The following is a 24,600-nucleotide window of genomic DNA, read 5'->3' on the forward strand; positions in this document are numbered from 1 at the left end:
TCTAAGTTAATAATCTATTGCAATTAAAAGATCGTAAAATGCCATAATTGGCAGTTAGTATGAATTACCATAAAAATGACGACTGAATTGTCTAAATACTGTCATCACTAATCAGCTGTAGTAACATCGATTTCCGGGGCTACAGAGCCCGACCGGAGCTACAGAGCCCGACCGGAGCTACAGAGCCCAACCGGAGCTACAGAGCCCGACCGGAGCTACAGAGCCCAACCGGAGCTACAGAGCCCGACCGGAGCTACAGAGCCCGACCGGAGCTACAGAGCCCAACCGGAGCTACAGAATCCAGCCGGAGCTACAGAATCCGGCCGGAGCTACAGAGTCCGGCCGGGGCTACAGAGCCCGGCCGGAGCTACAGAATCCGGCCGTAGCTACCGAGCCCGACCGGAGCTACAGAGTCCGGCCGTAGCTACCGAGCCCGACCGGAGCTACAGAGCCCGGCCGGGGCTACAGCCCCGACGGAATCCGGCGCAATTGTGACTGTAGCAATATCAGGGTTTCAAACCATGACCTCAGGTTCTGAACCAAACACCCTACCAATTACGCTACGCGATGCTACTTTATCTTGTCCCCAAAAAATGACAGAGAATATGCTACTCAATACTTTCATGGCGTTGACAGGTCCAGTATTCCTATTCATAGATTTCATGAAATTGCAGAATGCTATTTCAAGGAAGAATGGATTCCTTTGACACACGCTGCCAAGCTTCGGGGCATGACATGTCAGTTATGTAGACAGGAAATTGTATGGAGGGGGGAGGGGGCTCAAAGTCAACCACATAAAGGAACTAGTATAAGCCAATTCTATTGAATACAAATAGTACAAAGCTATACGTTACCGGCACACTGAGAATATGGTGGCAAGAAATCTTCGTTTTAGAATAGATAGAACGACATAGGAAAGTCAGAGTGGACCATTTGAAAAATCATGACATCTGGTGTGTTTTTTTCACCACACGGAAAATGCGACCAAAATTGGATTTATGCAACCCTGGATTTCATAATTTTGGAATATCATACAAAATGTAAACATATGACTGAAAAGACAACAAATCACACATACCGAAAAAGACATTCGTTCTTATCTTTGGAATTCGTCGAGCGATCTGTAAGATTTTACGCCGTAGCGCAGACGCAGCGAAGCACCCCCCCCCCCCTCCACCCCGAAATAGGGGATTCGGCGACCAGCAAGTACATATACGAGTCATTGAAAACTGTTTTAAATATTATATAAAACCTAGTACCTCTGAGATTACCGCTAGAACCCGGCAGTACCGAACGTTACTTTGATATTAGATAGCTTATAACTCACCTGTATATGACCATGTATGTAGAAGCCTTTTAAGTAAGGTCGTATCGCACATGAGACACGGGATACGCTTCCACACCAGTTACGCATACACTCACGGCTGCTACAATGCTGTATCATATGTCACCTTTTATGTATGGGAAGAATAGGTCACCCCAACAAAGCTGAAGTTGAAGAATTATCGTAGAGTGGAAACCATAGTCTAGCATAGAAGGACAGTGGGGATATCATTGCGGCGTAGGCTTCAATCATGTTTAGGGATAGATGTGCAAAGGTTAGGTGTGACAGGTCGTTCCGAGTGTAGTATAGTTACATGTAACTGCTACCACGCAGCGTGCCTGCGAAAGCTAATGTGGTATCTCACTGCACTTGGGGCACCGGTGTGGCACTGCGGGGTTCGAAAGATTAGTCAACGAATTTCAGAGATAAAGAACGAATTTGTTTTACATTTTGTGTATGTTGTTGTCTTCTAGTTTAGTTATAGTTTTACATATTACACAATTTCTAAGTCATTAAAAAAAATCGGCGAAAAAAACACAACAGTACCACGGTAAACGAACTCCGCAGTGGCGCACCGGAGCCCCAAGTGCAGTGAGAAAAATGACAATATTGCAATCAGACAGGCATTTTCATTTATCCTCCAGCTAAGTTAATTTTTGGTTTTCCCCTATCCATAAAGCAAATACAATTTTCTAATTCTTAAGTAAACACACTAAATTGTACCCACTTAGTGTCATTCTATGGTATTTATTATTGTGATATTTTGTGTCCACAACGTGATAAATTGGTGTAATAAAACACGAAGACCGTTGCACCTGTTCGGTTCAGTATTGACAAAACGACATAAAGAAGTAAATGGTTGAAATAGCCCCAAAGCCTTTGACTTTATTGGAATTGCAACAGTTACAATACAGTGTGAACACTAGGCAGCTGCCTAGCTGATAAAAGCCTTTATGAAGCCAAAAATGGCAGTGGGTTGTTATCCACTGTGTATAGGGCATGGAATTTAAAGGTGGAGACCCCCCCCCCCCCCTCTTTCACCGCCTTTTACCTCCTCAACCGAAGTCACGTACCCATTTTTACACCTGAGTGAGTCAGAAAAGCCATGTAAAGTGCATATATTGAGGTCACAGCGTGTGGAATCAAACTCATAACCTCCCGATCTTATGTCCACTGGCATTGGCTACTCGATATTTTGTTTTTGCTTATCACTGGTAATATACGTGAAAAGGGACAACGACCCATCTTCTCAATATACACACATAATTTCAACTTTTGATAGATCGCTTAAATGTACACAAACATTTCGTGAGTCCAATTTTGGTGTTGGAAATTACAGCTCAACTATTTCAAAAATGTTCAGAAAATGGACAGCCTTGTGTTCCTTAGCCAAGACGCAGTGGATAACAACCCACTGTCTTTAAAGCCGGGTTCACACGTGCGTATGTTTAAGTCCGTATGAGTTCCGTATGGAACTCTTAGCCTCTACCAGGCACCACAGGTCGCTGGAAAAATAGTAGAAATTGGAGAAATATGTACAGATAACATGCCAGAGGAGTTAGCTGTCCGAGGAGTATGATACGAGCCGATTCCACTGGCATGTTATTTGTCCTATTTCCTTTGTTCTTGAGTCGGGTAGAGGCTACGACTTCCATACGGACCTCATGCGGACTTAGATATATACGCATGTGCGAACCCACCTAAGATCTTATGAAAGGCTATGAGACTACCTTGACTTTTACCGAATGATTCGTGATGCGTACTTTATCTAACGGTTGCCAGGTTCCGTTTGACATGTGTGCTGTTGAGGTGAGGGCCTGCCATCCTACGTGACAAACATGACTCCTGTTGTCATGCACACGCACTTACGCTACGCTGCTGTGCTGTTATTACACGACATAGCCTTTTAGTGGGTCACTTGAACTCATAACCCGTCTGTAGTGCGTTTGGACGTGACACCACAGCCGCGGCACTGGTTGGTTCATGGGTTCTGGAAGAGTTATATCTTTACGTTACGTTTGCATGTGTATATGCAACCTTTTGGTGTGATATGGTAGCAAGGTAGTCTCTACAGTTGTTGACTTAGAATCCGATGTTACGTAAGGTTCTGGGTTCGAACGCCTGGCAGGCCCCAGAAGAACTATACATTTTTCAGCACCAAGGTCAGGCATGCCTATGACACAATGTGGTGCAATCGACAGGGCGTTCGATTCATAACGCTGAGATTTTGGGGTCGAATCCGTTGATGTGCCACCGATATTGTGCTTTTGGGAAAGGCACTTGGCACCTATTTCATTACTAGACACAGGTAAAAAGAGCCGCTAGCTACGGTTAGGGACGTCCTCTAAAATGGGATGTATTGCCGGATGTCCCGTGAATAAGAGACGCCACACCTCAGACTTGATAATAACCTACCATACTTATCGAAATGAGTAGATGCCCATGCCCCTCCCCGATCTCAGCTCGGTAGATTTAACCTTGCAATTTGATATTCGGCTTGGTACTTTGAAAAGTGATATTCAACTGTCAATCCTTTTACGAATCTTGTAACTCTCAGGAAATTAAGATAAACGAGTAGCTTGCATGATGAAAAGAAGAACAGCTACGTACGTTTTCAGTACCAAAGACATGTGCTACTAGGAAAGTGTACATTGTCGTAGTACTAAAAACACGGTTGTGCTTCTTCAAATCATACAAGCTACAATACTATAGGTGTTGCAGTCACGTGACTATGACGTATGTGTTATCCGCCATATTGGATGGTTAATGGTGGAAGCTGTCGGGTAAATTTGTCGGGTAAATCTATAGTTGTGTATATAATGACAGCCATGCACGCACACGTGATTTTGTGCACATGCAAACCTACCTTGCTGATTCTTCCATGTCCAAGAGGATAAAAAGGTACATATTGGAGTAATCACCCTTCTAAATCGGGACTCCCTTTTGATAACAGTTCTTACGGAGCACGGCTGTATCGCTTGATTTTTTAAACCCAAATGCATGCATTGCCGCAAAATATGGGTTGATTTTACTTAATTGTGTTAACTTAGATTGTATTAAACTAGTTCAAAAGGCCTTTTTTTACGACAGCCATGTTGAACGACAGTACACCAACCTGCTTGTAGAGGTTGTTAACCCTGACCAAAATACCCTCCATGTTAAGCCAGGAGGACTTACATAAAAGCATCCTTATCCTTTAAAGGTCGGATCGTATGGCCTTCTGTAAAAGGTGCATCGTATTACTAGTAGCTAAGAATAGCCATATACAGCCTAGGTGGGGGTACAGTGTTGTGGTTTTGGTAGCACAAACGACTTAATAAAAAGTCTGCAGACACCATTTTTGTCGACTGCGGGAAAGAGAAATACAATTTTTAACTTGAAAGTTCATCTGTGTTAGTAGAAGTCATTCTTGAAATAGTTGGACTGTAATTTCCAAGACAAAAAATGGACTCGCCCAAATTTGAAAACTGGACAAAGTTGAAATCTTGGACACAGAACCAGACTTTTTTGCTAGAGGATTAAAGAAGCCATATACATCAGAGTTTTACAACCATCCCTGAATAGAGACGGTGGGCGCCATAGACTTCTTGCAAACTATAATGCAATGCTCACTGAGTCACGTGTTCTATCTGCATAACGTGACGTCACGACAGCAGTGGATTGTTCATTCCTTGACAAAGACTGATGCTGTGCGGTCGAAAATTTGAGTGATTCCAATTTTTGTGTTGGAAATTGCAGTTCAACGATTTACATTTTATACTCTGTGTGGCAGTATTTCTTTCTATCGTCATTGTGACAACTGTAGTGCAAGGAGCAAAATCCAAACGAAAAAGTCAAATAAGCCCTAAATCCTACAGAATGATCCACCCCAAAGGGAAAGAAAAACTGTTAGAGCTAAACTTTATGTACAAAATAGTAAACAAGTCTGTGCGTTAAGAAAAACACCACATAACTGCCTCGAAACGTTAAATACAACGAGGACAGAAAGTTTCAGTTTCATGAATACAGAACCGAGACTTTGAGATTTTTTTCTGTTTCTTAGCCACCGTACATTATCATTAGATGCAAAACGTACCTCACCATTGTATAGATTGAAACCAATCAAACGTGAACAATACCGGGACAACGCACCTGCACAGGTGGCTTATTACGCCGAAATGTCTATTGATTCTAGTGCACGTAATTAAAAGAAAAAGTACAAGTAACAGGATATATGCCCGATTATTAACCCAAATACATGTAGCTTTCACAAAAGCACGTCTTACACTTATTGTGTGGCATTCATGCCACCTGACGTTAGTCTCCATATGTCATTACGCAAGGAGACAAAGAAGTAACCGTACTTATACTCATGCAAGTGTTTGATCTTGCGTTCGCTATTCATTTCAACGTAGAATGGTTTCCCATTCAACATATTCAGAGTTATAGTACCTAGAGTCCACTTAAAAACACGTGCACGTGTACACGCGTGTGAATCGGACCACACGCGTCTACGCACAAGTACCAATAAGCCGTGTACTTAAAAACTTCTTGAATAATAAAGTATTTCATAAAGCTGTCCAGATGTTCAACTTTTATGGGGATTGTGCCGTCAAAGCCACGGCATTACGTAAGTGACTTCCTGGTAACGTCTGGTAAAATGGTATTCGTTAAGGGTCTATTATAGGTCATCCGCAAGCCATCCGCCATACAAATTGATGGTGTTTGAATGTAGTTCCGGTCCGGGTCTGAAACTGAAAGATTTCTTTCCTGGTCAAATGGGTAGAAATCCTGGCAGTTTTGAGGTGGATGTGACAGGGGAGGGTTTCTACTTTCTGATTAGGGCAGAAAAGCAGAGTTTTTGTGGTTATCAGGGGATACAAAGTTGGGACTATTTTGTCCTAGCACAGGACCTACTCACTAAGCTGTGGTGCGGTTTTGAGGTCAAGGGTCATTTCTTTAGTTTCCCGGAAGCCCGTGCCGTAAGATTCATGGTGACATTTGCTTTTTTGGACAGCTGAGATGGCGGGCTTTCTTATGAGGGTATACTTGTATGCCAATAACGTCAGAAAGTTGAGTTATTAACAGTTGCTATCTCCTCTTTTTTGTATAGGAAACCATTGTTAGAGGCTGTATATTGAATGACTGGCGGATGCCCTACACATACAGTAAAGGCAGAAGGTAGCTTCCGCTCTATTCTCTGACAAGTGGTCCCAGATAACATACCGGAGACTACATCCGGATGACATACCGGAGACTACACGTGTAAGAAGGGGGATTTCTAATGAGAACATTGGCACAGCTTGCAAAACTCTAATTGCCTTACTGCTAATGACCGACATGATGCTGGAAAGAGGGATAATAAGCATGGTCACGGTCCCTAGTACGCATGTGAAGCGACAGGAATTGTGGGTGATATGTCAAAGGTGAAGTTCCTTATATGTCAATATGTCAAAGGTGACTTTTGAATAGTTCTCTTCTCAACCATTGTCCTCATTTGCATAACAATTTCTAGAAGGATTTCCCTATGTCTCCGGGCCTTCGCCTTTGACATATTACCCACAATTCTTGTCGCTGCACATGCGTATTCGGTACCGTGTACGTGCTTATTGAAACACACAGTTATTATTTCTGTGGGTCTAATTTGTGATGGATTTCATAAAAGAGATAGTAATCTGTATCACAATATTGTTACTATTTTACAGCAAATGAACAGAGATATTAAAATCATTGTTGCAAGTTATGATCTTTCAAGATCTTGTGGATTTGAATAGTCTACCTAAGGTGTTAAAGTTCTTTCCGCACCATATGGTGTATAAGGCTTCCGGGCCACCATTTCCTTAGCCTCTGGCTATACACCTGAGCAAGCTCTACAGCAGGGGGCTAGTTTTTGGTAGTTGTGTTTCAAGTCAAGCTGTTTGTTCAATCTCTATTTCTCTTCGCCAAATATCCTTAAGTGCTAGAAAGAAATGCCGTACTATAGTCATAAGGGTTTTTCCGGCCAACCATATTTCTTGCACAGTATATCAAATACATGTAAGCAGTGCGAATAAAACAAGCTAAAAACACCATACTCATTTGAGCGGAATCCTCTGCGCCCAGCTGTCCTTAACGTATTAAGAGTAAGGACATTCTATCCCCTGAGAGTAAGGAAAATCCGAGCCGCTTTTTTTTACATAAGCCTTTTAGTTCTCGCTGTTTTAAGTGGGCATAAGCGATAGGTTTAGCAAAGTAATGGCACATCACGCCAACTAAGCCGATCAAGAATTTAAGACTTATGACTAAGCATACGTGACATGTAACATATGTTGCGTAAGACTCTAACAAAGTCTTATAACTTTAACATGGTGGCGAGGTGGTGTTGTTGACTTAAAATGTTTAAGGTTCTGGATTTCAATCGCTAGTAGTCCCTGATGTTGTCCCTTTGGGAAAAGCATTTTACTCCTATTTTTCCAGCCACTCTATTTAGGTGAAAATGAGTACCCAATTTTGGTTATACCCCTGTCACATTATCCATGATCTTCGGGCGTGTCGATGGAAGATCGGCCATATTGAAGATCGACAGAGGGTTGCACGTATTTATCAGCTGAAAACCGTCCCTGTCACATATAAGCCATACTTTGTACCTTGTACAATAAAGTTATTATCATAAGTGAGGCTCGGGCGATTGCAAATGTGACAGGGGTATCATAGCTATATAGGGCGCGGTCACTTCTAGGTCGTCGTACGATTTTGATACAATAGAATTTTTGAAGCAGGCCGTGACAGAGCCAACCATTGACATGCATCCGAAATAACATTTTGTGGACCAATACAGTTAAACTTTGCAGGAGACGTACATTTTTGGCCTCCAAAATGCCCAAAGCTATGTTACCGCGCTCTTTGGGACACCCTCTCAGATTGGACGTGAGGCCGGAGTACCGTATTCAAGAAGATCCACACCACAAACAAGTTAACCCACAACAGTTGTCCAAAAGAGTGGGGACTATCTCGGTGTGAATGGATCAAACTTTACATGCATTCATTTATTTATTTTTGTGTTCTTTGCCAGGGTAAGCTCCCATCAGTGACTAACACTGCTTTTCATGGAGACCCTGGGTACACATACAAATAACACAGACATACAATACAATATTTGCATAGTACAACAAATCGTCAAAAACAAAAATCATGTCCCAAAACCTTACAATCTGGTCCTACACAACTTGTTCATACATGCAACATTTGTTGCCTCACTACATTCATAGTGAGTTTGATAAAAGCCATTTTGTTTTCCCCATTGCATATCAGCACAATTTACGTCACTTTGCCGAGTGAAGAGTGCAGCAGAACGTAACAAAACACACGAGTCCATTAAACATCAGGCACTTAAAAGAAAACTATGAACTGGAAAATACGTGTATCTCCCGTGATTTCATCTACGCTAGCCTTAAAACATTTTAGGACATTTGGGAATGACAACTTTATTCATGCGTTCTTAAAACCCATTACAATGAGTGACTAGCATTCACATCTGCTGAAGTGGTGCAATAAATTACTTTTTTTTAAAGTAAGGCTACGCTAATCTGATTATAAAGATGACATCCTCTGGGCATTCCAAAACCGATGCGAGCGGGCGAAAAAAAATAAAGTCGGGCCAAAAAAAGTTGCATTCATGATGAGCTTAGTAGTCGGAAACGAATAGTAGTAGAAGTTGAACGAATTACTTAACAAGAAAACGTTCAATATGCGAGAGTAGGTTTACAACAAAAACAGTACTTTTTACGATAGAAAATAAGGTATTTTTATTATAAGTATCTATTCTTCGATATTTTTGCAGTTTATGGCATACATTTGCTCATTTTGTAGCTTCTTTTTGAGGTATACAAAATGGTTGCAAACTCTGGAAAACAGACGAAAATGGATGCGCGCGAATACATTCGACTCGATGTGACCAGAATCTTGAATTATGGTTTCGAAGAGCAAGAGACGACAATGACTTAGACTCTAAAGGTTATGGGTTCGAATCTATGACAGGCGCACCCTTGGAAATGGACCTCATACTCGAAGGAGAAGAAATTGACGACTTAGCTCTATCTACCTCTAGGATTGGACGTACTCCGATGGTCCTCTTCTTGAATAGGAGTCATATCTTGGCCACGGTTTAGAACCGTAACTACATATACTTATCCATGAGCATTTTGCATTACCTAAAGGTGGTATGCCGGTATCTCACTGCACTTGGGGCACCGGTGCGGCACTGTGTGGTTCGTTAACTGCGGCACTGTTTTGCTATTTTCGCAATTATTTTCTTATAATCTAGGTATTGCGTAATACGTAATAAGCAAGACTCAGAAGACAACAAAATACACAAAACAGGAGAAACTTTGTTCTTCATCTAGAATTCATTGAGTCATCTACGAACCCCGCAGTGCAGCACCGGTGCCCCAAGTACAGCGAAATACTTACCAGTTAAAACATAGAAAACCGGTTTGCCGATTAGCGTAACGGTTGAAAACAGTAATTTGCCCTGACGTGGCCCAACGTTCTATCTACAAAACATTGCTCGTGACTAATCGGCTGAGAGATGTGCGCTAAGTGCTCCAGCCCATGTTCGGCTTATCACTGGTGCGTACCTACCTCTTACATCACACTCACAGGCAGATAAAACCGGCTAGTACCGGAAACCGTATTCTCAATGACAGGTCCCTCATGATCACTGGATCGATAGACTCTCTATATATAGGAGAGACCCTTGAGAAATGGTTTATTGCCATTGACATTAAAAACTCTTGCAGCACATTTACAAAAGGCTGAATTGTCGTTTTTTTAACAGTCAGTATTTCAACCTCTAACTAGTTAACACAATTAAAAGGATCGAGTGACAAAATAACATCTACTTACAATAACTGATCAGTTATTACACAAAGAAACATTCACTACTGTTCACAAATTACCCGTCTTGGTTCAGGAGCTTTACACAGTACGGTAATGTACTATTAGCGAAACGAGCAGTTCTACACCGGAAGTGAGAGAATTTGTCATTGTTTCTTGTACATCATTCCGCCACCCATAAATGAAAGAAATAACGATGAGCTACGTATACAAACAAGCCTAAATATTAAAAACTAAGTGATTATAGATACAGAAAGCACTGGAAACCAATTTTCTAGTTGAAGTTCTTCATTTTAGCTAAGTACTTGTTGTAGAGAACCTTCTTTCTCATTCTGCCACCCACAAAAGAAATGAATAAGCCTAAATCTCGCAAGCTACGTGATTATCGATGTAGAAAACACAGGAAACCATGCAAAGTCAGTTTCGTAGTTGGACCTTCTAAGCAGAGAATCTTCTCTCTTATTATACCACTTACGAAAGAAAGGAAGATGTGTTATAAACAAGCCTAATTCTTACAAGCTAAGTGATTATAGATGTACAAAGCCAGGAAACCATGCATAGCCAGTTTCCTAGTTGGGATTTTTAAGTAGAGAACTTTCTCTCTTTTTATACCACTCACGAAAGATGGAAAGATGGGCTATAAACAAAACTAAATCTTAAAATTTAAGTGATTATAAATGCAGAAAACAAAGGAAACCATAGCAAGTTTCCTCGTTGGACTTTCCGTTTAGCTCTGTAGAGGACTTTCTTTCTCATTCTGCCACTCACGAAAGAAAGAAAGATTGGCTATAAACAATCCTAAATCTTAAAATCTAAGTGATTATAAGTGCAAAAAGCACCGGAAACCATAGTCAGTTTCCTATTGGGACTTTCTTTTTAGCAAAGTTTGTGTCATAGAGAACATTCTCTCTCATTCTACCACCCACAAAAGAAAGAAAGATTGGCTATAAACAAGCCAGAAAGCAGAGGAAATCATAACACGTCTTCCTTACTGGACTTATTTTTAGAAGATAATGTGCCGTAGATATCCTTGTCTCGCATTCTGCCACCCACAAGAAAGAAAGATGACCTCTAAGTGATGACCAATGCCAAAGATACCGGAAACGACAGCAGACGTTCCTTTCTGGGCTATCTGTGATTTACTATGTGCTGTAGACACGTTATTTTTCTGTTTCTGTCGCCCACAAAAGATGCTAATGCCCAAAAGCACCGGAAACCCCTACAGACTTTAATTCCTAGACTATCTATCTGTCACCCACAGACCCCCCCCCCCCATCTACCACAGTAGAAGTATAAATGACATGACACGTAACCACATCCCTAGATAAAATCCTACGATAGCATAGGCCCTTGGTCCCACTACCAATGATTTTATTACAGAATTTCCACGTGTTCAGTACCAAGGACAGGTACTGCACCAGGACACATTACAGAATTACCACGTGTTCAGTACCAAGGACAGGTACTGCACCAGGACACATTACAGAATTACCACGTGTTCAGTACCAAGGACAGGTACTGCACCAGGACACATTTGTACTATTATATGTCCATTGCACTGAAATTTTGGTGGCACTTCTTTGTATCGTACAAGCTACAGTGGCTACTCACGTGACTATGGCATCAGTATCGTCCACCATGTTGGATGTTTAACAGTGAAAGTTCTCAGGTAAATCGGAAACAGCATACTGAAAATCTTGAAATGTTGGCGGCGGTTTAATTTTCACGTTTTTTTCTAGCGGTGACCCCTAGAACGAGGATTTATGACATATACCTTTCCAATCTTCTACAGAATTCATTTAAACACGAAATGGACCATGACCACGAAATTGTAGCGAAATAGACCATAAATTAATTGAGTTTCGCTCATTCAGAAGTTTTCACAGATAATTAGGTCCAGGTTCAGGTTCAGGCCTGGAACTGATCCTCTGGACCTGGACCGTACCTGTACTTGAATTTTCTGTACCGCTACCCACCCCTAGTGCCTAGTACGAAATCTAGAGAGTTGACATATACTGCTGTACAGAACTACTGAGATAATGTGGGCTAAGTGCCCCTGTCCATTCACGGCTTATCATAATGTACCTGCGCTTCGTACGTCAAGTACAGAGGCAGATAACGCATAAAGCACCGGAAACTAGAGAACAGAACGTCAGTCAAGGTTCCCCATTGTATATCAAGATATTGACGTCATGACTCAGATGTCACATCCGATGTAACGTTAAAAAATTTCATGTCCATAATTCCACCTGGTACCCTTTAACCGCCAAATAAAAATACCTGAAAAATGAAACATTTTTGTCATTTACACAAAACTGCAGAATCTTTCCCCATAGTCTTCTGTCAAGCTATTCGCACACAAAACTGTACCATTAGGCTCGCCCTATAGTATTTGCGTGCGAGTACTAGAAAATTGAGTCACCCTAGACCAACTGTACTTGGTTTTTGGACCAGGTTACCTTACAGTATTGCAAACCTATGGTATTGCAAACCTAATATAAATATTGTAAACTCATCGATCGCTATCGCAAACCTGTAATTCTTCGCACTTATGCACAGCTACTATGCTGTTGCAGTTCTAAGCTCTAATTGTCTCTGACAGAAGAAAAGAAGAAGAAATAGAACAAACACACAAGCAAAAATAATATGTTTTGTTTTTCTTATCGGCAAAAACATAATAAGTTGCTAGGGGGCCCAAACCTGCATCACTTCCTCTCTGTCCCAAGAGCTATCTATCACTTAAAAATCACGACCACAGCATGTACAGAACACGAGATATCAAAACCGAAAGTTCCACTGCAGTACCGAAGAAGGCCGCTGTAGTACCGTTGTTGGCCTTACGTTCCCACCACCCACCTACTATATATCATAAAGATACATCCACGACGTATTGAGATATGCTGTCCACAGACACAGACGACTGAAACATAACCTTTCTGGTGAAGGATTTTTTTTTATGAATTGGGTCTTGATTCTTGAACATGTGGGCTGACACTACGTTAGTGAATGGTTTACCGAAATTCATTTTTCTTTCATGTAGCACCTGTAGGCTACCCGGAAGAATAATGAGGGCTTACTTTGATGCATTCTGGCAAAACGATAACGTTTCAACATATCCAAAATGAGCCATGATGCACCATACCTCGCATTCTTCTTGATTTTGCAAAAGCCCACCTACACCTATTAAATCATGAACAGCCTAACATTGTCAAGTGCATGTAGTAAGAGGATTACGCTTGATAAGAAGATGAACATCTATATGCATGACAAATGACTAGAACTGTTTCTAACGTACTGGTGATATGCAGACTGAAAGCTGATTTGCAAGACTTTGCAAGACTTTGGCAGCACTAGCGTACTAAAAGTCTCATTTGTCTGTGTCGCTATGTTGTCTTTGTAGTTGTTTGAAAAATACCAGACACAAGGGGCACTGCTACATCTGTGCAGTTTCTGCGTGATCTGGGGTGAAGGTATTATTTTGGGCTTTGTAACACCATCCCAAGGGAGTTAATTACATTCAGTGTGTGAGTGTGTGAGAGTAAGTTTGTGTGTGTGTGTGTGTGTGTCTGTCTGTCCGTGTGCCTGTTTGTCTGTTAGTCTGCGTGTCTATGCTTTTGTGATGCCCAATACACAAAACATTGTTGCTATGCCGCCGCAACTATTTCATGGACCTGGAAACGTCGCGAATCGGAAGCACTGATGGAGCGACTGCCTTGGATATGAACAATTTCGAATATACAATGGTTTAATTTTGGTGATTATGATTTGATATCTGGTCTGTTACCCGATACCGATTATGTTCCTGACGTTCTTTCATGTTATAATATCCTTTGTTCAATTATGATTTGTATCGTGTGTGTCTTATAAGCCCACGTGGGCTGGGCGTTCTAACGCATGACACGTTAATAAAATTCATTCATTCATTCATTCATTCATTCATTCATTCATTCATTCATTCATTCATTCATTCATTCATTCATATACAACATATGCGTATGTAACAGAGCAATGGTAGACAAACTAAAGGCAACTACAACACATAGGTGGATGAAAGTGGCATAGTATCTATTTTAGATAAAGTTCTATTTCTCTATCATGTATAAGAACATATATCAAAAGACACATCAAAAAGGGAAGCTCCACTGCAGTACAAAAGGTCATAAAATCTAATCATGTCGAGGTCTTATCGACACGTACCCGCCTACATGTACCAAACATCAAGACCATCAGCTAGTTATCGTGTTGATCAACACATAACCATAGACACATGAGCGCTGACTAAAACACAACATTCATCGCTAAGGTAATGACAACATAGTATTACATACATATTGAAGACCTTGTATGAGTGGTCACTCACCGTTGCGAGTTGTAAGATATACAAGGCTTAGCTGTTCAGCAGCAGTCTTCAGACACTCCAGGTTTCTTGAAGACGTCCTTCAACTCTCTAAGAAATCTCTACATTATCACGTTAAAGAAAAGCAAGACGTGAGTCTTAAACATTCGAACAGTCATCTTCAAGAATCAGTTTGAGGACTACCAAGAATCCAGCGTGCGGTCTCCTAAAATGGCCGGTTTTTAAGTGCGCACGTATTAGAGTACGACTTATAATGCTATAATTGTCTACAAGGATTTCGCAGGAAATATCTTACTGCGTCAAGTACTGGGTCCGGAATAAGACCTCAAGGACCCAACAGGAAGTTGCCAGAGGTTTAAAATAGCGCGTGCGTAACGGAGAGGGAGTGAGTGATAGTGTGAACTCGTCTAGCGGGATTTTGCAGGACCTCTATAGGCGTGATTCACAAAGCACCTGCAGTCTTATCTCGCACTTGGCGGGGGTATTATTTATAACGGTGCTGTGGGCGGATTGTGGGGACTGTCCTGATGCATGACAGGGCTCGAAATTCGGGAATAGGTTCGCTAGCTGGTGTATCAAAGCTACAATTAGAGCGCATAGGACAAATTGGTGCACAATATAGTAGACACTATTTACAACACAAATCTAATTGCCTCTTTCAGAGCTTCAATATTAAATTCTATGGCTTCACTTCAAAACAAAAAACCAGTACAACAAAGGATTACTGTCAATACTATGCTGTATACCATCGCAATTTAACTTTGACCTATGCAAATATCAAGGTGTACCAGTGCACCCAAAGTACAATCAGGTGCACAACTCCAAGTTGTGCACATTTACCCAGCATTTCGAGCCCTGGCTGCATGTATAACAAATCACGACATAGATAGCTATATCGTCCCTGTAAGGCTTATACTAAGGGATCTAGACAGATATTACCCTATGGAGATGTCTAGGTGTACCAGTGCACCTACAGTAAGATTAGGTGCACAACTCGCAAATTTTGGGCGCACAAAAGTGCACAAATATCGAGCCCTGGATGCATGTATAACAAATCACGACATAGACAGCTATATCGTCCCCGTGAGGCTTATACTAAGGAATCTAGACAGATATTACCCTATGCAGATGTCTATGTGTACCAGTGCACCTACAGAAGATTTGGTGCACAACTCGCGAATTCTGGGTGCACAAAAGTGCACATATATCGAGCCCTGGATGCATGTATAACAAATCACGACATAAACAGCTTTGTCATCCCCGTATGGCTTATACTACTGGATCTAGACAAAAAGTACCCTATGTAAATGCCTAGGTGTATCAGTGCACCTAGAGTAATATTAGATACACAAATCACAAATTTGGGGTGCACAACAGTGCACATATTTTGAGCCCTGAACGTATGTATAACAAATCACGACATAGACAGCTTTGTCGTCCCCGTATGGCTTGTACTAATGGATCTAGACAAATATTACCCTATGTAAATGCCTAGGTGTACCAGTGCACCTAGAGTAATATTAGATGCACAAATCACAATATTTCGAGCCCTGAAGGCATGTATAACAAATCACGACATAGACAGCTATGTTGTCCCCGTAAGGCTTATACTAATGAATCTAGACAGATATACGATGAAGCCATTGAATTGTATAATGGCATTGGTGGACCGGAATTATGACATCCTGTCTTAACCCCCTTGTGTGTTGTTCTCTAATTTGTACAGCGGTAGTAGTTAATGGAAGTCGTGCTAAACGTGAACGGCATCAGTGTCAAAGCTTCGTTTCTGGTCACAGGTGGCATTGTGTGGCGCAATTGGCTGGGTGTTCGAGATCCAGAGGTTCTGGGTTCGAATCCGTTGATGGTCCACTGACCGCGTGCCATTGGAAAAGCGATCATATTGATAGATTTGTATGAATTTTGGGTTGTGGGTAGTTGTTGAAGTCTCAAAGAAATATGGTGGATATTTCGGGCCGCCTAGCGGTATGTTTGGGTACATCAGCATGACAATAATGTGATGGCTACGACATCGGTAGTTAGACTAGATATTTCACGAAGGTACAAAATATTTGATTTCTTGTTTAACTACACGTCAGTCGGCGACCTTAGGATATTTCTAATTCTGATATGTCCAAATTAGCTAGCATAGATTCATATAATAACTCAACATTACTAGATAGTCTTTATACATGTACATAGATACCGTGGACTATATATACTAATATAACCACTTTAGTACCTAAGTCATAGTTATTCACTATTTCTAAAATAAACTATATATTCATGATTCTGATTCCTATCTTCCAAAATAACATGCATACATCCACGTGATAACTAAACATTCTAGATAGTCATGGTACATTGCTACTGTGGTTTATCTCCAAAACGTAATTCTTTACTTCCCTACTTTAGACGACGAGCTTAACATGGTTACTCAGTCTTTATAATAAATTATATTTCATGATTCCTATTCTCCAAAATGACTTGCATACATTCACGTGAATACTGTACATTCTATAGATAGTCATGGTATATTGCTACTATGGTTTCTCTCCAAAGCGTAATTCTTTACTTCCCTACTTTAGACGACGAGCTTAACATGGTTACTTAGTCTTTATAATAAATTATATTTCATGATTCCTATTCTCCAAAATGACTTGCATACATCTACGTTAATACTCGACATTCTAGATAGTTATAGTATATTGCTACTGTGGTTTCTCTCCAAGGCGTAATTTTTTCACGTCGCTACGCATGATAGTACTCACCATATAACGAGAAGAAATATTGCACTGTCTCCCTTCAATCGTTCGTTCGCGTAGAATCTGAGCCCGCTTTTATAGCCGTGGCTGCTTCGCTGACGCACACACACTATTCACCGCTCGCTATCAGTACATACGGTCCCATAGGAGAACTGTACCTCTAGCTGTGAGTTCTTGAAGCGCACGGCCCGGGGTATTTACCGTTTCAACTCGCCGTTTCCAATAGTTTCATTGTTACCGTCTCTCTTCTCAAAAGGTCGCGAGCCCCGCAGACAAAGATAGTCCATTATTCACACACTTTGATTCAAAACGCGCGAAACAATACAATGTTTGCAGCCGTGTATAGAGAGTCAATGCATGTTACACATGTAACTGACAGTTATACAATGGAGAAATGTATATGGCTCGAAGAGACAATGTATATTTTTAGAAATGATTTCATTAGCGTGGTAAACCCATTTAGACAGGTGTGTAAATATTTAGCATTGTTTGATTGACGTTAGTTTTGTTAGGCACAATTAGCCTACATGTTTGGTTAGGCATGAGAGAATAAATTTTGTGTGTAGGGTTTCCGGACGAACCCTGGCGAAAACCTGGCGACCTGAGCTTGGGAGGAGGGCAACTTATAGCCAGTTAGGGGCATAAAATTTCGATCAAACCTCTCAATAAAAAAGCAATGCAAAATCGTTTTCCAACATGTCATCTCCCTTTCTGTTGAAATAGACAAGTATGTATATACAACGTATATTCGTATAACTGGAATAGTGAAGTCAAGTCAAAATATATTGCACAACAATTGACAGGTGCAATCTAAGGTAATGTAATATACATTGTGTAAGACAAACGCCTACGAAGGAATATTAATCTAATGCAGTGCATATATATTCTAGTCTATATAATGTTGAAAGTCACAACGTACAGTTCAAACCAAATCATTACATGAGACATTTATCTAGTACAACGTACAAGTACTTTGTGCCATACCTTGGTAAACTGTATCTCATGCGACACTTGAAAATCTAAGAAGAAAAAAAAGAGAAAAACCTACTGACCCTAATTTTGTCAGTACAGTAGTGGTAAACACAGCATCATTTTACAGTATTGAAAAAAAATCCTGGTGGTGCATTTTACTCGTATTTCTACATTAATAAGCTGTATTTCATGGAACAATTCGGTTGACATCTAAGAAAAAAACTACTGACCCTAATTTTGTCGGTACAGCGGTTTTAAACACAATATCATTTTCCCCAGGCCATAGTATATATTGTAGGTGTAGTGTTGACAACTTCTGATGGAGGGTCAAGTATGACCGTTGGAAAATCAAACAAACTTGCCGACGAAAAAAGGTTCCAGCCATAATGGCTTGAGGTCATAAGGTACGTGCAGCTTTTGAATGCTTTTTAAACATTTTTAGCTCATCTTTGAAGTACCCCGACGTTAAACTTAGGCCCCCTGCTGGGTACTTAACGTTTTTGTGCTTTCGGGCATGACCTGTAGGGTATCCGCAGGTGATTCAATTTGCAGCCTCTAAACAATGGTTCCCTATACAAAAAAGAGGAGAAAGCAACTGTTAATAACTCAACTTTCTGACGTTACTGGCACACAGACATACCCTCATATGAAAGCCCGACATCTCAGCTATCCGACAAACCACATTTCGGCATGAATCTAACGGTGAAAACTTCCGGGAAACTGAAAGATTGACCCATGACCTCAAAACCGCACCACAACCCAGTGAGGAGGCCATGTGCTAGGACAAAAAATTCCCAACTTTATACCCCCTAAAAACCACACAAATTCAGCTTTTTGGCCCTAATCACAAAGAAGAAACCCTCCCCTGTCACACCCACCTCAAAACTGCCAGGATTTCTACCCATTTGACCAGGAAAAAAATCTTGAAGTTTTAGGCCCTGAAGTATATTCGACAACCATCAATTTGCATGGCGGATTGACTGGCGGATCCCCTGTACATGGCCGAGTGGGACACCTTGTGGCTCCCGGGCTATTTTTGGGGCCCGGCCGGGTGGAATTTAAGTCGGACTTACAATAAACCCGGGGCCCGGTAACAAATAGACGCCGTGACCTACCCGTGGGGAACACCGATGGGTACCCACCGGTATCCGGCAGTCTACCGGAGCAAATTTGAGGTTTTGGAGCCCGGCCAGGGTAACATTCCTGACGGGCACCGGTGCAATCGGGACCTAGGCTAAGTCTAAATTACTCCTAGGATGGTGATCAATGAGGGACTTGTGGAGAATCCTGTGTCATCTCACAGATAAGGCCTAGGGAAAAATGTTGGAAAACGATTATACAACATCTGTATTTGTATCCATATAGCCGGTATAACCGCCGTTCGGCGTAAAGCTAAGGGCACAACCTGCCGTACTTGCAATTTGTCCGTACGTTTTTTTGTGAGGCCACGTCCGCCACGTATTTCTAAAACGTTCAGGCTGTACAGGGCAGGCGCGTCGCCCGTACATGCACGTACAGGTGGCGAATGGCACACAAAGTTTTGCCTGTACGTAAAGTTCTACGGCGTGTCTGCGTGCTCCAAAATCCGTCAGATTCCCTACGAGTCCATACGGAGGCGGTACTTACCACTTACGGATCCCAAAAGATTGCCCACGTTTTGGCACGTAGGCAGCATGTATTTGCACGTACGGTGGGTTGTGCCCTTAGCTTAACACAACTTCTTCGCAGGCGCGCGGCGCGGCAGCAGCTGGTTATATTACACCGAACGACCCGTCACACCTAGCCGACCCGTCGCACATCACTGTTATTAATGTCAGATCAAAAAAGGAAAGCACGATCTTTTAAAACATTAAGTTCTGTTGCAGTACCAAATAAAAAACCGCCAGAGTGCTCCAAACCTATGACCACATACCGAATTTAATGATACTCTATTTGTAGCTTTTTGACTTCATTTCCTTAACCACATACAAACGGTGCAAAAATAACTTTCTTGGCGAAGGTATACGTAATTGGTGAAAGAAAATCGTTATCGCAGTACTTCCTACCTGTCCCACTTAGCCTGTTTAGCCCCTTAACTGTATCATTATTTAGCTCACACCTGAAGGAATCTCACGATATCTTGTTATCTAACAAAGGAATCGTGCAAGGGACAAGAAAGAGTTTATTTTTCTAAGCCAGACAGTAGTGTATCTTGATTGATGTGAATAGAAAATAGAACGTTTTTATATAGAGCGAAGGGGTGAAAATAAGGCCAAGACAATAAATGGGAACATGTCAAATATATCATTAGAGACGCGTATCGTTTTGAAACTCTCCAAAGCTTCTAAGACGTATTTTATAACACTTTATAATCATGTTTTCCGTCGTTGACAAAGTGAACCATGTGCTTACGGTTGCTAGCCCCAAAATTGGCAATTGAGGAAAGTCACACCTCGAGCACGTTAAAGAACCCACCACGCTTTTTGAAAATGTAGGGGTCCTTCCCGGTGTGAGTGGATCACACTTTATAGTCTCTTGGTTGACATTTTGAAAAGGTGATAGACACATAGAAAGATGATACTTCCACCGCTGCGGTACATTTCAATAAATGAAAATGAAAGATAGTATCTCAAGGGATGTCCCTGTGGCCCAACTGGTACCATACCAGCCTCACGAGCAGTTGAGCCCCCATGATCCCATTACGTATAGTTAGTGACTGGGTAACTGGGCGACCCCGGTTCAATCCCGGACAGGGTGTCTACGAGGCTGCAGTTTTATTTCGGAGGGACGTAAACTGTGGAGGTACCTCGAGCACGTTAAAGGGGAAGGGCTAGTACCCCCTCCCTGTAAAAATATACGGTTTTGTTATTCTGTTCGACCGGCAAGCCCAAAAACGCCTGGGGATATTTTCTAATCGGTACAAGATCCGGTCTACTGATTTTTTCAGGTCCGTTTTTTTCGGACCGGTCCAACACCAAAAAAAACAAAACAATTTTGTACCGATACGCTATACCAGTACCCACCCCTAGTCTGAACAAACGAAAAGTAGCTCAAACTACACGTGTAACTGTCTGCGCTGTGCGTGCCCATTCTGACCTTCATACTTACCGTGCAATCAAGCTATTCCTCAACTAAAAGCTTACCGTCGCTCTCCTGGGAACAGCTGTCTTCATCTCTCTCTATGATATGTGATTACGGAAGTTTCCGCTCGCTGATGAGAACGATCGCTTCTTTTCAAACGATTCCCCTAACGAGTCCCAGGTGATTTGCATAAGGCGAGTCATGACGTCATGATGAATGGACGACATCCCAGTTGCACCTGTCGCCATGGCAACGCCGGTGGAGGACTCATAAATGTTTTACCATGGTGTCCGGGAGGAACGGTAGGGTACCGCGCACATGGGATCGTAATGAGAGCTTCAAGCAGAGGTTTGAAGAAAAGATCGGTAAGTTAAAAAGGAAAGAATAATATATTGGAACGAATTGGGTCAGGTTTCGAATGATGTCGTGACTCCAATTCTGGTCGTGCAAAAATTTGGTTCGGTAGGTATGGGGGTTCTCTCTTTTGTCTTTTATTCATTCGTTTTAGATTTCAGGCGAAGTGACCATAGAAATGTGAAGCTGACATGTATCAGTACACTAATTTCTAGATACTTATAACTACCCTGACCACAATTCCACACTATGCCACCATCTAACAAAACCATAGCATGTGTAGGACAAAAGATACCAAAGAACGGAAGTTCTGTTGAAGTACTAAGAACAGCGGCCAAAATTGACCTTTACCTTCATTTTTCTCAGACCGATAGCCACAGACTCTACAGCAACTATCATAATCACAATTCATCCCGAGGTTCTTAAGTTATGCAGACCACAAATATCAGGAAACAAAACACGCACAACGACACACACACACACAAAGACACACACGAAGCAAATGCACACACACACGCGCACGAGGTAAATATCCGTAAACACACACGCGCGCGCACACACGCGCGCACACACACGCACACACGCACGCACGCACACACACACACACACGCGCGCACACAACAACAAAAAAACACACACTTATACATACACATACACACCCAAAACAATACCCTAATTTTTCATGCAGGGAAAAAACTGCTATAGCACAATGTTGGCTCTCGGAAACATCAAGGATGCTGCTATATACCCTCATTGGACATACTGATTCACACGACCCTTCAATGAAATGGTGGGCTGCGCAATATAGCGTTTCCGCTTTCAGGAGTCTACGTTAGAATGACTCAGGCGATGGGAAATTGTGGAGGGCACATGTACTTCTAGTGGCAAAATTCGACTTAACGACGCTGATAATGACATGGGATTTCAAAGGAAGGGAATATGTGTTTGAAAGTGCTTTCTCTCTAACTTCTGAGAAAGTCTTAGTAATCTCTTACTTACTTACTTAGATTTAGGGGCTCCCGTGTCGTCCGACACGAGGCAGTCAGCTGTGCCCAGTAGGCTCTGTCGGTAGTAATATCGAACTAGTTTAAATCGATTGAACACAATGAACAGAAGAGCTGCTCTTCAACTATTCGCGACAGAAAAGACAAACGCTATGTACAGTATTAACAGGTTCATTGTACCGGGGTTATTTCCCTAGCTCTTTTCGACTAGTACAATGAACGGTGGACTATGGCTTAACGTCTTGTCCTAAGTACAAGGACTGTAACTCCTTCTATCAGTGTGTATGTGGTAGTCCGTCTACCAGACTGACTACGCTGCCTATTATAGGGAGAATAATTTGCGACCAGAAGAGTTGGTTGGTCGCGCAGGGAAACATGAACCTAAGCGTGGATTGACTCCCCTGGCTAATTTTCCCATTTAACATTTTATGATTTTAAATTCCCCCTTCCCAAACTTATTTGTGCCAGATACCGTGACAACTTTACGTACAAGGATGAACAATAAAGATTACAAGTCATATATATTGGTGAATATGAATATGAATAGATAAATTGCTAGATATTTAGAACACAATTAATCTTTTTTATATTACATGTTATATTCATCCATCAGGCATGATATTGTAATAAAAGTGTTATTGGTATATTGTAGTAAGTAAAGCTGGATATGGGATCCCCGTAGTTCAATAAGTAACAGCTTTATCAGTTAAGCTCCTGGTTCCAATTAGAAGGTAAGGCTGCGATCCCAGTACATCTTTTCTCATGCGGCGGCCATGATAGATCGAAAGCGAGGTCAATGAGGCAAACAGACTGTCCATCCTAACTAGCAGTTCAGCCAATGAAAGCTTGGAAATACAGAAATAAGAGAATGGCTGCATGTCCGTCAACTATTTGCATTATCATGTTTTCATTTTGCATCTCTTAAGGGACTTTGGGATCAATCCATGCTACTCTAAGTTGCATCATTTTTCGATTCGGTGCATAACACTAGTTATATCATTCATTATTTGATCTTATATTGTGAAAGTTTGTGTGGTTTTGTGGAAACCTAAATGGGAGCTGAATTTAGAAATGATATTTGTCTGTTTGCCTCATTGATCTCGTTTAAGATCTATCAAGACATTCTTAGATCTGTCAAGACCGCCGCATGAAAAAGGTGTATTGCACCGGTGCCCGTCAGGGATGTAACCACGGCCGGGCTCCGAAGCCATAAAGTTGTCCCCGTGGACTGACGGATACCATGTAGGTGGTACCCCCCGGTGTTCCCCACGGGTAGGTCATGGCCGGGTGCCGGGACCATCCCGGTGCCCGGCCGTATTCAAATTTATCCCGGGAGCTGCAGGGTACCCCAGGAGGCCACGTAGGGGGCGCGCCCGAAAGTGCCGAAAACAGCCCATAATTTTTTTCAAAAGGGACGTGAAAAAATTGGCCCGGTTTCGTGTCGAGAAGGTGCCTCGAGCATGTTACGACATCCTCGTTACTCATATTGGTACCTACTGGCTGTAGTAATACAGCAAGGTGAATTATAACAGTGTGCCACAGAAAGAAGCACAACAGGAATAATGGTGGCTTATATGATATCAGATTACCAACAAGCTTTCGATCAATCATCTGATCCTTTTCAAGTTGTAATGCCCCAAAGCATACGTCACACATCCAGACCGGGAGTGTGACGTCAGCAAAGGGTCAAATGTGCTTGAAAGTCGGTATCGACCCCCGTCTCAGACAGTTTGATGGACTCTGATGTAGATGCCCTCTTTTACTCCCCTGATACGTCACACTTCACGTCAAGTGATAAATTTTAAAATTGTATCATAAAATCAGTCCCCGCTAGTAAGCCCAGACTTACAACACTTTCTCTCTGTTCCAAGAGTCATGTACCACCCAATGATAAAGACAATAGCACGTCCAGAA

The 24,600-nt window shown here is 41.8% G+C and overlaps 1 protein-coding gene across 1 annotated transcript in view; it reads right to left on the reverse strand.

Annotated features, from left to right (window-relative positions):
- LOC118405038 (adenylate cyclase type 8-like) overlaps nucleotides 1-24,600 on the reverse strand; it is a 63,530-nt gene that overhangs the window by 32,930 nt on the left and 6,000 nt on the right. The window contains exon 2 of the mRNA XM_035804438.1: nucleotides 14,538-14,635. The gene's annotated coding sequence lies outside the window, so the exon portion shown is untranslated. The remainder of the gene's footprint in view (nucleotides 1-14,537; nucleotides 14,636-24,600) is intronic.

This window comes from Branchiostoma floridae, chromosome 17 (assembly GCF_000003815.2).
Source record: "Branchiostoma floridae strain S238N-H82 chromosome 17, Bfl_VNyyK, whole genome shotgun sequence".
Classification (NCBI taxonomy): Eukaryota; Metazoa; Chordata; class Leptocardii; order Amphioxiformes; family Branchiostomatidae; genus Branchiostoma; species Branchiostoma floridae.